Source organism: Amblyomma maculatum, chromosome 3 (assembly GCF_055883805.1).
Source record: "Amblyomma maculatum isolate TAMU_Amacu chromosome 3, ASM5588380v1, whole genome shotgun sequence".
In the NCBI taxonomy this organism is placed as follows: domain Eukaryota; kingdom Metazoa; phylum Arthropoda; class Arachnida; order Ixodida; family Ixodidae; genus Amblyomma; species Amblyomma maculatum.
The window spans coordinates 209,692,935-209,708,791 of NC_139346.1; the positions used below are offsets into that span (position 1 = coordinate 209,692,935).

The 15,857-nt window shown below is 45.5% G+C and overlaps 1 protein-coding gene across 2 annotated transcripts in view; it reads left to right on the forward strand.

The window, feature by feature from the left end:
* Positions 1 to 15,857, forward strand: part of LOC146197593 (uncharacterized) — a 225,800-nt gene that overhangs the window by 23,813 nt on the left and 186,130 nt on the right. The window lies entirely within an intron of this gene.

Genomic DNA, 15,857 nt, shown 5'->3' on the forward strand with positions numbered 1-15,857 from the left:
TATCAAGTGCGGCGTAAACGGAGATCATATCAAGTTACCAAACGGACGCGTAGTGACAGCGCGTATATGAGCCTCCAGGCTTGACGCATAGTGGAATAATTATAGGGAGAACTGACTGTACGAAGCAATTACATATTAAAGTTATTGCAATAATCGGTGTCGTATATTCAAAGCCCAATAATACACTGGAATGTTGGGCTAGTTGGTATCGTCCTTGTCTCTCTGTGTCTGTGTCTTCTATGTATCGTTGTCTGTTCAGCTGCGTTTTTTATCATATGTTCAAATCCCTTCCTAATTTTTTTTTTTAATATTTCGTTGCCTGTGTTGCCAACTTTCGGAGGGCTTGAAGTCGTTTGCATATAATGTAAATAAAAATAAATAAACAAACAAATAAATAAGTAAACTAATAAATTTATAAATAAACAAATACATAAGTGAACTAATAAATAAATAAATAATAAACAAATAAATAAATAAATAAATAAAATGCACGCTGTACTACCTACAACTATCCATGGCCTTCCGCTCTTCTTTCATCTTCGTAACTGAGCTGGCGTCCTCTTTCTGAAGTCCTTCGCATCCGGCTCTGCTTCCTGCCAATGCCTGTTTGAGCTGTGCACTACCAGTGTGGCGATACCCTGCGCTGCGAGGCCTAGCTTGCACTGCTGACGAGGGTGGTGTTGAAGACTCAGTATGTTGCTGCTGCTGCTGCTGCTGCTGCCAACAGCACGGGGTCCGCCGCTCCTCCTGTCTGTGTGCGATGGCTCTAACGAACTTCCTGCTTCATCCCTCGTCGGGCTTCCGCACATGTTATCGGCGCAGATATAATGCGGCCTTTGACTCTGCTCGTTGTTCCCTCGTCTTCCTTCTCGCCGCAGTTACTACGCATCCCCCCGGGGATCGATTATGGTGGCAGGCCCTGCTACTAAGCGGAATTCGGCATATGAAGGCCAGAGCACAGAAATTGCCCTCTAGAACACGCAGCAATCCAGTAGCCGACGTGGAAGTGCTACTGTCTTCGGGTGGGGAAAGAACGATGCAGATGATCACACGATTTGTTAATTTCCACATCCGGGGCTCCATCATGCCGCATCCATGCATGTTCAGGCTACTTGCGAATTAGCAAATTACCCTGTACGTCTGTCCTTCTAATAGGTGCAGTATCCGGTTAGGCCTCAGTTTAATAGTTTTAACATTGTTGCTGGTTATTTAAAAGAGAAATCACTCCTTATCTCGTCTCCTATAGAGACCACATATATATTTGCATGACACAGTCATAGTAAATCTATATACCGCGTTCTATTTCGAGGGCTGCGCACTTTGAATGCGGCTAACCACAGTTATCGGCGCACAGTCGTATCTTCAGTTCTCAGTTATTACTCAGACCTTCTAACATCTCTGTGTATGACTGCACAGGAGATGTGCCGAAAACAATTCTTGTAGGCTTCAGACCGGGTTGCGCCTCTATGGCTCTGGCGGCAGCCATCACCGGCGTGTCAAGAAATGCGCGAAATGTGCCATCACATTCCATTAATGCTTGAAGCATGTTAGTCGCAATATATTTGGATAACTGGCGCCGTAAATTTGCCGACTTTAGGTAAACTAATTTAGTGGAGGAAGTGTTTGGAATTGCTTAGCTGAAGAGTATCAAGGGATTGATTGATTTTTTGATTAAAATCAAGTTTATTTTACATTTTTGTGTTATAAACGCTGCGGTGGAGAGAAAAGGGGGTGTCGGTAGAGGGAATGGGTTTGGTAAAGGATGAGGGAATATGACCAGTAATTCATGGTAACGGTGTCCCACTGGAAGCAGCCCAGCGAACGTATACCTCTCCATGAGAAGTACTTGTATAGCGGCAGGGACGTCAACACGTGCATATACAGGAAGGCACTTGAGCGCTAAAGGTGCACGGACGTATAAGAAGTGAACAGGATGAAGCTAAAGAAATAGAACTGAGAAGTTAGTTGTAGTTGGGCGTGTTGGTATCTTCCTGAGCCTCTCCATCTTTGACTTGAGACGTTTCTTCTTCAGTGAACTTTTTCCGAACGTAAGGTCGAATTACGAAGCGCTCACTCCAAAAAAGCTGTCAAAGACCCATCACAAAGCGACCAATAGCCCACGCCCTTACTGGCCCGTTCTGACCGGTGGCCGTATCGACCAAGGAACGTGTTTGACTGACAGGTGCATGACAATCCTTATGACGCGCTTTAATGATATCATTGCATAATTGGGCCTCATAATTTAAAGCACATCAGTCGGCAAGATTCATGTTATTGCTTCGTAGCGCATGCAGGAAACGTGCACACTCTCGATTGCTTTGTCCTTTTCCTGACAGCGCTGCCAGCTTACAGGCTGTGCGCGACAGATATAACAATTTTCTTATAAGTAAACCGGCGTCATAAGCCAGCCTTTGTCGATCGAAAGCATAGAAGGTCTATTTAGACGTTTCTACGAGAACGTCCCTGATAGCGGCCGGACAAATATCCGTTCCTGGTCAAGAACATTGTCGTCTCTAGTTTTCACCTTCCTTTTTTTTTTCTATCGCTGTTCAGTGGCATGAAAAGGATATAAGAACAAATTGAAATGGGCCTATATCTATGATGAGAAAAAAAAAAAAAAAGCTGACTTCAATGCAAATCGATACCTACTAAATTAGAAAAGGTGAGAAAGAAAGTGAAATGCAAGTGCCGACATCACCGGACGTTTTCGAAAATGGGCGGTGACGCGTCAAGAACGCTCTTTGATCGCTAATTCCTGAGGCCAGGTTATTCAAAATGAGGATCACGGGATCATCTCCACGTCACGAGTTCGAATCGAGTGGCGGGAAAATTTTTTTTAATGAGCAGTTTTCTGGATAGTGAATGCTTTTCTCGCTACCGGACAAACAAAAAATTGCCAGAAAAAAAAAATAGATGATCGATTTTGCGGAAAAGAAAGGTTGCATACAGTTGTCATCGGTGACATGAGTCATAAGGTATGACAAGTTGCCAATTTATCAAATGACTAATTCTCAGGTTGTGTATGTGAAACTCATGGTGGCATATCTGCTGTGAAGAAATCATGTGGCTTCTAACAAAGATGCACCTTCAACTGCAGTAGATACCCCACCTCGGTTATCCTGCGGGTATGAGAGATAAAATGTGTTGAATAGATAACGAAGACATATTCGAGGGCGACCGAGTCAGATGTGATGTTGGTGAAGATGATGCGTATGATTGCACTATTGATAAAGCGTACGGACTATCCGCAAATAGTTGCTGAGCTATACCTAAACTAGCGTCGCTAGTAGCACTGTATTCGCGGTATCCTTGCAGACAATGCGCGGTTGGGAGCTCGTTTTCCTTGGGCTCCGCGGCGCATGTCCAGCCTCGGGGGCGCGCAGGAAGGAAGGGACGCCAATTACGGCCACCATCCGTCGCCGATAAGTGAGCTTCCGGAGGCTCCGCGGAATCGTCGCGTGCACCGTGCACCCTTACGATGCGGCGACGCTACGACTTGGCTTCTCGCTGCTGCAGCGCAATCGCAGCGTCCGCAACGCGACGTGCGAACGAGCGCCATACAAATTGATCGTCAACAGCAACATCCGCCGCGGGTCTATCCCCCCTTCTTGCAATGCGCTCTGAATGGTTGCACTCTGCCAAAAGTGTCTACCCCTACCCGAAAAAGATTAACACATGTAAGAACTGTACATGCTCCATGACGATGCGTCATCAGCATTGTCTGTAATTAGCGAAGTAGTGACAGTGACCAGTACAATTCATCAGACTGCCGTCACGGTTACATGAGAACTTTAGGTTCTCAACGAATTCTCAGCAAATCACACTTTTTGTTCAACTGCAGGGATTGCACAAAGCTTGTTTTATAGCTTTCTTTTAGAGCTGTATATGGCTGCGCTGATATTAATGCTCCCTCACTTAATTCTCTCGAATTTGTCTCTAACTTAAGATTTCCCTCTAAATGCCAGTGGACCAATATCTATTAAATCTACAATAATGATAACTTCCGTCACTTAACTTGTGTATCTAAATAATAGTTGGCATCCTAAGGATTATTTTACCTTGGGTCTCCACAAGAAGCGATACAAACAGACATCATCCCAAATTTCAGCGTAATTATGGCCGAATAACAACGTTACTACGGTAAGACCTGTGAATTATATGGTATTATCCCGTTATGTCTGTCCTGCGTGATTTCACTCGGCCTCGGTCTATTCCCTGAGTTTCTAGCTCGTGAAGATTTTTATCTGGAGGATAAAATTAGGGGCCCGATGCGCCAGTATACATGCAAACCAAAAGACCTTAAATGTTGTTTCTTTAACCGTGCTCTGCCCGTGCACTTGCTGCTCCCCTGGGATTTGCCCTTTATGTTGCTTATGCTTAGTCCTCATAACTTGCGATTACCCAAGCTAGCACTAACATTGAGGTTATATCTATATTGAATGATCGGTGACGGCTTTTAGTGGAAGTTTAACGAGACTGTCTTGTCAGTGGTACTCAGCAGCCTACGCGACCTTGCATTCTTATGTAGCGGACCATTTATGTAAATGATATTTAAAGACGGAACGATGAATGCAGAAGAGAGAGGTAAAAAAATTCATCCAGCTTATTTAGCAACCTGAGTAACCAACCGACTTCATTCTCTAAGACACAGGGAAAGGTCAAATACAAAAAAAAAAAAAAGACCTTTGGTTTCTCTATCCATATGGAATGTCAAAACCTTTTAGTGAACTATTTCCTCTGACTTGCCTTCTTGCATTTTTCTAGAGCCTGAACTTCCCGCTTTCTGAATCTAGGTTGCAAGCGGGTACGTCCGATTTTTTTTTTTTTTTTTGTACGCAAACTTGCCATAAAGCATATTATATAAACTCATGTAAATGGTTTTCCGTGAGGAACCGGAGCAGGCTCCCGCTCTTAGCGTTGTCGGTGAGCCATTTAGAAAAGTCATCTTCCCTTGTTGTGGTTAGACCCACTTCGCGCAGAATCTTTGTCCTTGATTCCCTTGTCCCTGCACAAGTCCATAGCAGGTGGCGAACATCCACTTCTGCAGCTGGTGTGGAACATTTTGGGCATGTGGTTGGTCCGATTTCAGCTTGCGATTCCCATCGGCATTTTACCGACGGGGTAAGGGCCGCCCCAGCTCTTATCCTTCTAAGGGAAACCTCCTCCAATCTCGTTAAGTTACGAGGGAGTGGGAATGTACACGGGGGAATGAGGGCACGTGTACTTTTCCTTAAAGAGGATGCTAAAATGGAAACAGCGGAGCGGGCATCGAAAGGTAGCCTGGTGGGGGGCGCATTAGTATGTGGAACTTCGTGTGTGAGGTGGTCAACTTTTCTCTGCTCAGCGTTCTCAGCATTGTCTTGTGTCCAATGTATCTGGATGCTTATCTTTGTTTTTTTATTGAGTGCGTGGATTTCCTGGGTAACAAATAGCGTCTTCGTCACTTTCTTTAGTTGTTTTATGGCGGCTAAGGAGTCTGTATAGATGTGGGCTTCTGTTATCGAATCTATTTTATTTATGGCCTCCATAGCATCGCGGATTGCATAGAGTTCCATCACAAGCGGGTCCGGGTATTCTAAAAGATATTCTTTATGTACCTTTAGTTCGCTGTGTGTTGGACTAGTAGCTGCTGTTCTACCGCCATTTTCTATAATTGATGCGTCCGTATATGCAATTAAGGTACCTGGAAGTGCATCAACCAGAGGTCGAGATGCCAGCTTTTCTTTGCGACGAAGCCGAGTGGTCTTGTTTGTCGTGAATAGTAGTGAATTCCCAAGGAGGGGGGTCAGCCATTGGTGGTGTTCGAACTGCCACTTCGTTGTACAAGGATGCTATGGGCGTAACGTACTTTCGCTTCATATCCCTTGTTGCCTCTCGTTGTTCAATTAATTCTGTCAACGTATTTATCTGTGCAAACTCTTGGAGAATAGAGATAGGGGTAAGTTTTGGTAAGGCCGTGATGGTGCGCATTGCGTTTCTATTTATTGTTTCCAATTTTGCCCATTGCCGCCTCGTGAGTCTTTGGAATTGGGCCTGGTATAGTATCCTCGGCTGTAACACTGATTGTACAAGACGTCTTGCCATGTCCGCTCGAGCTCCTCCTCCCCTAGACGAAATGCGTTTTATTAAGTTTAAGGAAGTCGCAGCTACTTTTTTCACCTTATGAAGCCATTGTGTTCCTTTGCCGGATTTGTGAATTTCTAGGCCAAGAACTCTCAACTCGTCCACCTCTTCCAGTGCCTGATTTCCAATCTTTAGGGAGACTCTTTGCGTTGCCAATTGTTTTCTTCCATTCTTGTTGGCAACATGAATGTAACTGGACTTTTGAGGTGATAATTCCAGGCCTGCACTTTGCACGTACTCATCTATGGTATTTAAAGCCTCTTGCAGATGCCGATTCTGTCTGTCAATTTGTTTATGAACAGACCAAATCGTGACATCATCTGCGTATATCATGAACCCCACCTCTGGTATTTTAGCTAATTTCCACGCCAATGGGATCAGTGCGATATTAAATAATAAAGGTGCTAACACTGACCCTTGTGGCACGCCTCTGTTCGAGGTGTAATTGCCAATTTGTTTTCCGTTTATCCGGATAGAAAACGTCCTGTCCTTAAGCAGATTATGTACTGCTTTTATGACCTGCAAGGGAATGCCCATACATTCCATGTTGCTAAGAATCTTGGCATGTAAAACGTTGTCGTATGCCTTCGCCATGTCGGTAGCCACTACAGTGCGCACTAGGTGGCTATAAGGCGACACGTGTATGACCTCTTCAGCGAGCACAGCCAGTCCATTTTCTGTCCCAAGGTTTGTTCGGAACCCAATTTGTCGAGCATGGTATTTTTTATTACTTTCCAACCACCATGACAGGCGGGTGGCTATCATCTTTTCATAGATTTTGCAAATTGTGGGTGTTAGCGAGATAGGCCGCAAAGATTCTAGACTTGTGGGAGGTTTCCCAGCCTTTGGTATTGTTACCACCACCGAGTGTTTCCAGCCGAGTGGAATGTCTCCTCCTTGCCATACCTCATTTACCACATCCAACAAGCCGTCAACTGCGGCTCCTTCTAAATTCTTGAATACTTCATAAGGAATATCGTCATGTCCAGGCGCAGTTTTACCATTCGCTTCTTCTATAGCAGCCAATAACTCCAATTTGGTAAACGGTAATGTTATTCCTGTTTTATCAACCGCATCTACTGTCGGTGAAGGCGCCGGATAATGTGCGCGGTTCGGGAAGAAAAGCGCAGCAGCCTGATCTGCAAACTCTTCTGGTGTAAGCTGTAATGCGAGTCTAATACTTTCTGCATGATCTTTAACCTGCCGCCTCTTTTCCATGCCATGGAAAGTCCTCCAGAGGGCCTTGTTAGTCGTTCCTGAGCCCAAACGACTGCACCACTCATCCCATCTCCTATGAGCCAGCTGTTTTTCATATCGGCGTGCCTGTGCCGTCACTCTGTTTACCTCAATTCTTCTTTGCACGTCTTCAGGATGGCGACCAGCCTGTATCTCGGCCCGCTTTCGGCGTGCCCAAAGTTTTAGTAGGTGCAGGTCGGGAGTTGGCTGATCTTCGTTCACTGTAGTTGTAATGGTGTGATCCTTGAGTACCGTTTGAAGGGTGGTAACGAGAGTATTCGGGCTAACTGAATGCGTTCGAGTATCCTGCCGTACACCATCCCAATGTGTAACAGACGCTTTCTTTCGAATTTTCTTCATATGTCCCAAATTAAGACCAATACCAATGGGGACATGATCACTACCCCACGAATCTAATTCCGCCTGCCATTGTGGTGCACCAGGGCCCTTCAACCACGTCAAGTCTGGTGAGCGTGTTTGTGTTGCAGGTAGTGTTGCGACTCCTGGATGATTTAGCAGTGTAAATTCCATTTCTGTGAAGGCAGTATGAACTTGATCACCCCTTTTAGAATCATAATCATATCCCCATACGGTGTGCGGAGCGTTAAAATCTCCACCGATTAGTATCGCAATTCCAGGGTATGAATGGCGAATATGCTTAACCCATCCAAGATTAAGCACTGCGTTTCTTGGCCGAGCGTACATGGACACTAATATAAGGGGCGTTTTGTTCGGACGCGTGAGTACAGCAACTACTTCCTGCTGAGTGTTGCACCACTTGCTCAAGTCAAGTGGCGTTTGGGGAATGTTGGCCCTAATGTAAACGGCAGCTTTTCCTGGTGTTTCGGCCTCTGCTCTTGCTCGTTTATCAGGGATAGAAGGACAATGGTACCCTATATATCCTGCTATTGAATATAACCTATTGTGCTCCTGTATCAAGAACGCCCATGAATGTAGCTTGCCGTACAATAATTTTGTATTTATTTCCCCAACTTTATTACAGAGCCCTCTGCAGTTCCATTGTGTAATCTGTTGCCACTTGTTTCGGCTACTTCTATCCATGATGTAAGCTGCTCTGAATGAGGTGTGTCAGTTGCGTAAGCGTGTCCAGTACCGCCTTCCAAATAGGTATGTTATCGGCAGGTTTACAATTCGGAGCATCCACTAACCTTGCTGTCGTACTGCCTGCAAGCGTTTCTTTCTGTTTTTCTGAGCTCTCCTTTCGTCGTTGGGCTATATGTGCTTTCTTTTGTCGCAGCTGTGCAATTTGTGCTGAAAGCATCGCAATTTCTTTTTCTATTGCATCCTGCTGGCTTGTGCAGTCTTTAAGGTCCGGAAAATCATCAGTAGTGAATGCCACTGTGCTCCGTTTTGTGCGTCGTCCATGTTTTAGCGTAGAAGCAAAAGATGCACTGTTCTGTGCAACCACCTCAACAAGGCTCTTCTTCTTCTAGTGGGTCATCAAAAAGCTCTTCGGCCAGAGTTGCAAATCTGTTTTTAACCATTAACGGTGCATATTGTTTATGTCGTCCAGCCCTTGCTAACTCGAGCTTTCGCTTTTTTGTCGGACACTGAGATGAAGTGATATCGTGATCATCAGATTTGCATAGGCCGCATTTGAATTTCGCTTCTCCAGATTCAGTTATGTATTCGGGGTTAACTCCATATGGACAAAATTTCTGCATATGACCTTCTCTGTAGCACCTGTAACAGTGAACCGGTCTAGGTTTGTACGTTTTGGGTCGCACTATGCGGCCATTGTAGTAAAATCTGTCCGGAAGAGTATCTGGTACCTGTAATGTGATGAGAAAAGTGCCTCTGTTCCCCATACGACGTGCGGCTAACACAGTATGTGTTCCTGATATTAGGTCTCTGGCCACCGTCTCCGGGGAATCTTGTAGGTCTAGGTCATAGAGGACACATCGCTGAGTATTCGGACCTGACGCAAAATACGTCTGGACAGGAAGATACTCCTCGGTCGTGATTGGAATCTGTGTTACTGTGGTCATTTTTCGTGCATCCTCAATGGTGGCTAAATGTACTGTGACAGTATTAGATGCCCTGTGGCTTACAAACCCCTGGTAACCTGTGGTACCAAGCGCTGCGTCTATTACTCTCTGCATTGTTCTGGTGGGTATCTTAGTGATATCAAACTGCACTGTAGGTCTGATATGCACTCTGAAGGATTTCTGCAAGGCTGGTGTTGGATAAGCGGATGCTAGCTTATCAGGGGCGGCCCTTACCTTCTTTGCCGGTGGTGTGTTGACTGGTGGCCCAGGTAGTTTGACCAGCCGGGGTGTCCGTTGAGAAGCGTTAGTGACGACTTCCTGTTGCACATCCATAGCCTGATGTGTATCGTTTAGCTCGGGTAGCGGCCCGAGCGTTGTCCTCGTATTCGAAGTAATGTCTACGTTGCTCTGTGGCCAAGTGCTAGCTCCAGGTAAAGGCTCGTTACCGCAGCCTGCCGTTGTGCTTGCAGAAGTCACAGCGACTACCGGAGGATCCATTGGCGTCCCCATTCTTGCCATATTATCAGAGCTGCGGCTCCGCGGAGTCCCAGTAGGCCTAGCAGCATGGCCGCGTCGGCATTCTGCAGCGTCTGCCCGGAGGGCTGTGTCCTTGATGCTCTTCTTGCCACGCACGGGTTGTTTGGCCTTTATGCTCTTCTTCTTCTTCTCTTAACACGCAATCACATTTGTGTATTAAAATAGGATGTGAAAAGCAATACTGGGATTTTTTAAAACTCGACAGACTTCTCAAGAGCTGTCAGGCAAAGAAAAGCGGTACACATTGTGTTTTATTGCATACTTTCGACCACCCGGGGTTCTTTAACGTGCGCTGATATCGCACAGCACAAGGTCGCCTTGCTTTTCGCGGCCAGCGAAAAGCGGCCGCCAAGGCCGGTGTTCGACCCCACATCTTTGGGCACAGTAGTCGAGCGACGCAACCACTGCGCCACCTAGGCGGGGTGTTCCGTGTTTGAAAAGCCACTTAATTTGATGTGCCAACATATGTGTCAGATGGCGAACGAGTCTTTCATGCAGTACTCGCTCAGCGTAGTTATTAGCTCAGTAAAATCTACTTAGTAGCAACTTCGCCGTTAAAGCTTTCCAGAAAAGGTCTCTGCGGGCCAACACAAGATGCCTACTATACTCATTTAACCACGTAATCTGGAAGTTCACTGCGAAAGTACCTTCCTTTGAATCCACATCTCGGAATCCTTATTTTAGATGACATGCTTACATTGCACTGATGGCAGCATAAATCGAGCTTCCATCCTGTGATTACCAGTGATCACTAGAGGCATCCGAGATGCCACATGCGTTCTATATTGAAACATTGTTATGCTGAGTGAGCTGGACTTTCGTTGAAATTTGATTGTTCAGAGAGATGCGCAACAGATTGCAAAGGAAACTATACTGAAGCGAACTGAGCACAAAAGACGCTCAAAAACGGCTACTTGTGCGGACTACACAACTGATTGCTGTTAAAGGAAAGTGTCCGCGGATGTTTTTGTATTTTACCTTCAGTACCGCAAAACGCCATTCTGTTCTTGAGATTGGACAATTATTACAAAAATAAAACAATGCAAGGTAGAGAGCTGGAGTTTGAATTTCAAACGCTATCTCTGCAAAGATGCAAAGCTACTGAACTAAATGGCAGTTATAACGGTGCATATCTTCTACGGAAGGTTTATTTCATGAAAACAACAAAAAAACATTGTTGTTCAATAAATTAACAAGACCGTAAATATTTGCTGCAAAATTAATATTTCAGTTCAGTTAAAAGAGACAATAGGCACTAAAATAAACCAAATATGTATGATCTTAGATGCTGAGGAAATGAAACACGTTTATATAAATGAACGTGCCTAAATATTCATGGGAATGGGCCTTTTAAGAGCTTTCGCAGAATGATTACTTTTGCTCTTATGGGTGCTTTTGTAGCTTTGGTCAAAACTTTTCGGCACACGAGGTTCAATTTATAGCCGTGTAGTGATGGCAATTTTGGCTGGAAACTGAAGACTGATGCAGCACACTTCACAAAATATACCAAATAATATGCAGTTTACAGAGAAATGTCGCTGTTCGCTCGATGTACAGCTGAGGAAAAAGCTTGCAAGACTCAAAATGACAAAAGCAAGAAAAATAGTATTATTGCGCATATACTTTAACTTTCTTAAGCGCGTTCTGTATAGCATTCGGTTAACGGTAGTGAAGTTATACATGATGAGTCAGTGCATTGCACATGTGTTGTCATAAGAAAAGTATAAAGCTTACTAGGGATATTTGTACAGTTTACTCTTTTTTCACATTCGGAATCTGGGTAGCATCATATGTCGATGACTGCTTAACACAACTTGTTCTAGTTTTCGAATGTCTTGTTTCACACCTGAAAACGTGCCTACGATTGATAACTTAAAGGTCTGTCTTTGTCTACGTTTAGTTGAGAGATTTACGAGTGCTCCAATGCCCGGCTGAAGAGCAAAGTTTGTGATCTGAAGCCCCATTTTTTTTTTCACCAATTTTTATCTGCCCCGTGGCCACAAGAATGCAATGCCTGATGAAAAAGACGCTCTTTATGGAGGCACCATTTCGTTTGTTCACCCGGCCAGGTTCTGATATCAAATTGTTTTCCTGGCTTCTTCTTCTCATCCTGTGTTGTTACTCAGCTTTTGCTGAACTAACCGCAGCCCGAGCCTCCATCTTGATTAACTCCATTCGACCCACTACAGCTCCTGGCATGAAAAAGGTTCTCCGTTCCGGAGACGACAAGAAAAAGTGAACCTGAAATAATAATAAAAAGTGAAGCATGTGCGCTGGGCCGTGGTTCTGCCTCTCCTCCTGTCGCTGCTCCATTAAGCGCCCTCTTTCTGCCTTCGCGCGTGGAAGCTCACCTCAAACGGCTCATTTCAACCATCTCAGATGCCCGAACTTCAAGCTGTCGCAGAGAATAAAAGCGCAAGAAAGAAAGAAAAAAAGTAGACGAGGAAGAAAAAAAAAAGCAGGCTGCTTTTTCGGGAGCAGCTGCCTAGCAGCTTCACTTCCAAGTGCAAGATCGAAGGACAGAGAAGGAGCTATGAGCGGTGCGCTTCGACACTGAACACTTAACAGTTTCGCAAACCGGGCATCACTTTAAGATCGAAGGAGTCTCTGGTAGGCATTGCGGCATGGCGGTGCTAATACTTCCCTTGGGAGTCCTCCCTCCCTTCTATTTTATTATTATTATTTTTCTTTTTTGATCTGAGGATATGAACCAGGCCAGAGCTGACCTCGTTGTTTTTTCATGACAGGGCATCTTGTGTCTGCTGCCAGCCATTGAAGCTGCTTTGTCTGGTGGTTTAGTTTATGTTTGGAGCAATATGAACTTGTATTTACTGGCATGTTGATATCATCTGCGTTAATAGGCTACTGTGTTGCGGAATTGAATATTTCTTCTAGCTTTTAAATGTTCACTCATTTTTTCTAAAGACCTCTGTCATGTTTTACTAGAATTTGGTTTTCCTCTTTAGACATTCTGTGCATAGACTGGCAAAGGAAAGCGTAATTTTTTTTTTTTTTTTGCTTTCGAAAACACCGCTTTTCGAGTTCACTCTCATGTTCGCAAGTAGCGCTTCGCCACACAACTACAATGTCGACGGTGAAGACACATTTAGGTAATTTGCGAAATGAAAATTTCTGATATCGCGCAGGCCCTGCCGGGGTGGTGCAGTGGTAAGACGCCTGACTACTGTGCCGGAGTTCCCGGGTTCGAACCCGACCACGGCGGCTGCATTTCGATGGAGGCGAAACGAAGTGGCGTCCGTGTGCTGTGCGATGTCAGCGCACGTTAAAGATCCCCAGTTGGTCGAAATTATTCCGTAGCCCGCCACTACGGCTCCCCTATCTCTCTTTCCACTTTCACTCCCACATTCATCCCTTCCCTTACGGCGCGGTTCAGGTGTCCACAGAGCAAGTGTGACAGATACTGCGCATTTCCCTTCCTGTGAATCAATTATCATTATTTATCGCGCAGACTCCCGATTCTTCGTGAAATATCGGCTAGATACGTGGCCATTTTATACACACGAATGCATTTTATGGGAATCTAGCAAATACAACGCAGAGAAGGGGGGGGGGGGGGAGGTTTGATTCTCAGAAGCCGTCGCACGCGTAACTGGAAACGGTCACTGGTTGCCCGTTAGCAATTCGACACAGGTAAATCTGGACTTCCTGTGGTCATGTGATTTAAGTGAGGTTAAGTAATGGTGCTTTTGTGAGGTGTGCAATTATTCCCCTAGAGAGACGGCGACAAGACTGAGAGATATTTTAGTGCGCTGGTATGGTGTGGTGGTGGTCCCCATTCATCGGTTTCGGAAAGGTCTGTTGCTCTGAAGAATACCGTGGCGGGAACCGCCAACTAAGGCAGCACTTTTAAAACGAGAATTGAACCCACGACGAAACCCCTGGGCCCCGACTGAGTCACTCATTCTACTGCTGGGTCAGCCAGGCACGTTCTTACACGGCTTGGTTAAAGCGGTATTTCAGATAATGTGTCAGATTACGACTGTATGCCAACAAATATGTGCGACCTGAAATCAAAGTTAAAACCGAACTTTTAACCCAGATGATCCGAAAATGGCCTAATGTTATTTTTTTCTTGATGGTGACCTTCGTTGTCGTGAAGTTGTTGCAAGGGGACGTGTTCGGTAGTTCTTGTGGATGGCCTCTCGATGACATTGGTTAGATTGGGCAATAATAAAAAATAAATGCACTGCCATCGGAAAGACCGGCCGAGAATATTCGGGGTGCTGTGAAGGTCCCCTGAGCAATATGCATCTCTTCACTGTGCTTTCCACCTTGGCCGAAGAAAAGTCGCACCCTACCCTGTATACGCCATGCACAGGGTCAGTACGAACAAACCTCACGGAAGAAAGTCCAACCTCCCGGAAATTTTCTGCATTTGGCGGCTGCTTCAACAAGCTTATGCATGCATTTCTAATTGATTCATAGCACGTGAAGTGAAGGAAGCTTCAGCAATTTGTGGCCTGCGTTGCGCTGAAGGCGCGACTGACTTGTTCTATTTTGTCGTTGGTTGCTGACATAAGCCAGCTACGTGGGGTCTTTGTCCTCAAGAACATCATCACTCCATCCATCCTCATCACTAACGGTTCAAAAGTGTGCCTTGCGTTCAAATTTTAAATCGAAAGGTGCTCTGTGGAGAGATACGCATTCTCAAGCAAATGACGCGTTTGTACTAGCTGGTCGAATGTCGTGTGGAAAAGCGGCTGGGCACAAAGTGGAGGCAAAGGCGAGACGAAGGCGAAATCAGCTTCCTTGCACTTTCTAGTCTTCGCCTTCGTCTCTGTGCCCCCCCCCCCCCCCCCCGCCACAGCGCTGTTCCAAAAAAAAAAAAAAAAAGACTGCCATGCTAAGAGAACATTTTTGGGCCACTCTTTTATTTATTTTATTTTATTTTATTTTATTGGTACCCTCAAGGTAAAACATTACAGAGGGGAGTGGGGATTACAACAAAACATTTGGCACATATAAAAACGTACAGCATGTAATGAAATAGTGAGAAAAACAAACAAACAAACAAATAAGCAAATAAGGGATGTCTGATTTGCACTGCTAATTTCATTCTCAAAAAATATGAACGCAGCTCGTAATGACTCATTAATGTAAAATTCCTCGACCCAATCTCTTTTCCCCCTTTATATCCGCACCAGGCACTTTATAACCTCGGCAGTGATCCAAAATGTGCCGGAGCAGGTCTTTGTTAACGTTGCCCATGTCGCTACTGCATTGAAAAATGAACACCGACGCAGAGCAGGTTGAAAGACGGAAATAAGAAAAAAAGGAAAACTAGCACGGAAAATGGAAAAGAAAAGAAAAATCTCATTGTGGCGTACAGCATTCTGGCGAGATAAATGAGTTATAAAGAAGAGCGATCGGCTGGATTGAAGGCCGCGAGAGACAATGAAGACGGGCGCCGGCTTCGCGTGGGAGGCCACGTCGTGAAAATGAATGTCAGCACAGCGGCACCGTGGGGCTGCAACTCTGGCTTAGGCGGCTGTGACTGTCGCACCCAACATACATCGGCTGCGCTACTTTTCCGATCGCGAGATCTGGGCGCCAAGCGGACCGCCTAGGCCCCACCGCCGGAATTGAGCTAGTAATAAATGTCCTCAGTGTCCGCCCGAGGCTTGCGACCAGGCCACACACGCGACAAGAAAGCGAGAAAAGGGGCAGGGGCAGGGAACGAGAGTATCTGCACCCGGAGTTACGCCGTGCGCACAGTCGATGCGATGGTGTTCAAGGCCCAGCGAAGCTGGCAACGCGCTTCTTTTTCCCAATGAAGCCGCCACCGCACCGCTTCGAAGGACGCATCGAGAGGCGCCGTTATTGCCTGGTTTCACTGTTTCTATGGAAAATAACACAAAAAAAAGTTAAAGAAAGGTCCCAGGGAACAACAGGAACGACGAGGAGGTCCCTGCGTCGTGGCGTTGGTCACGC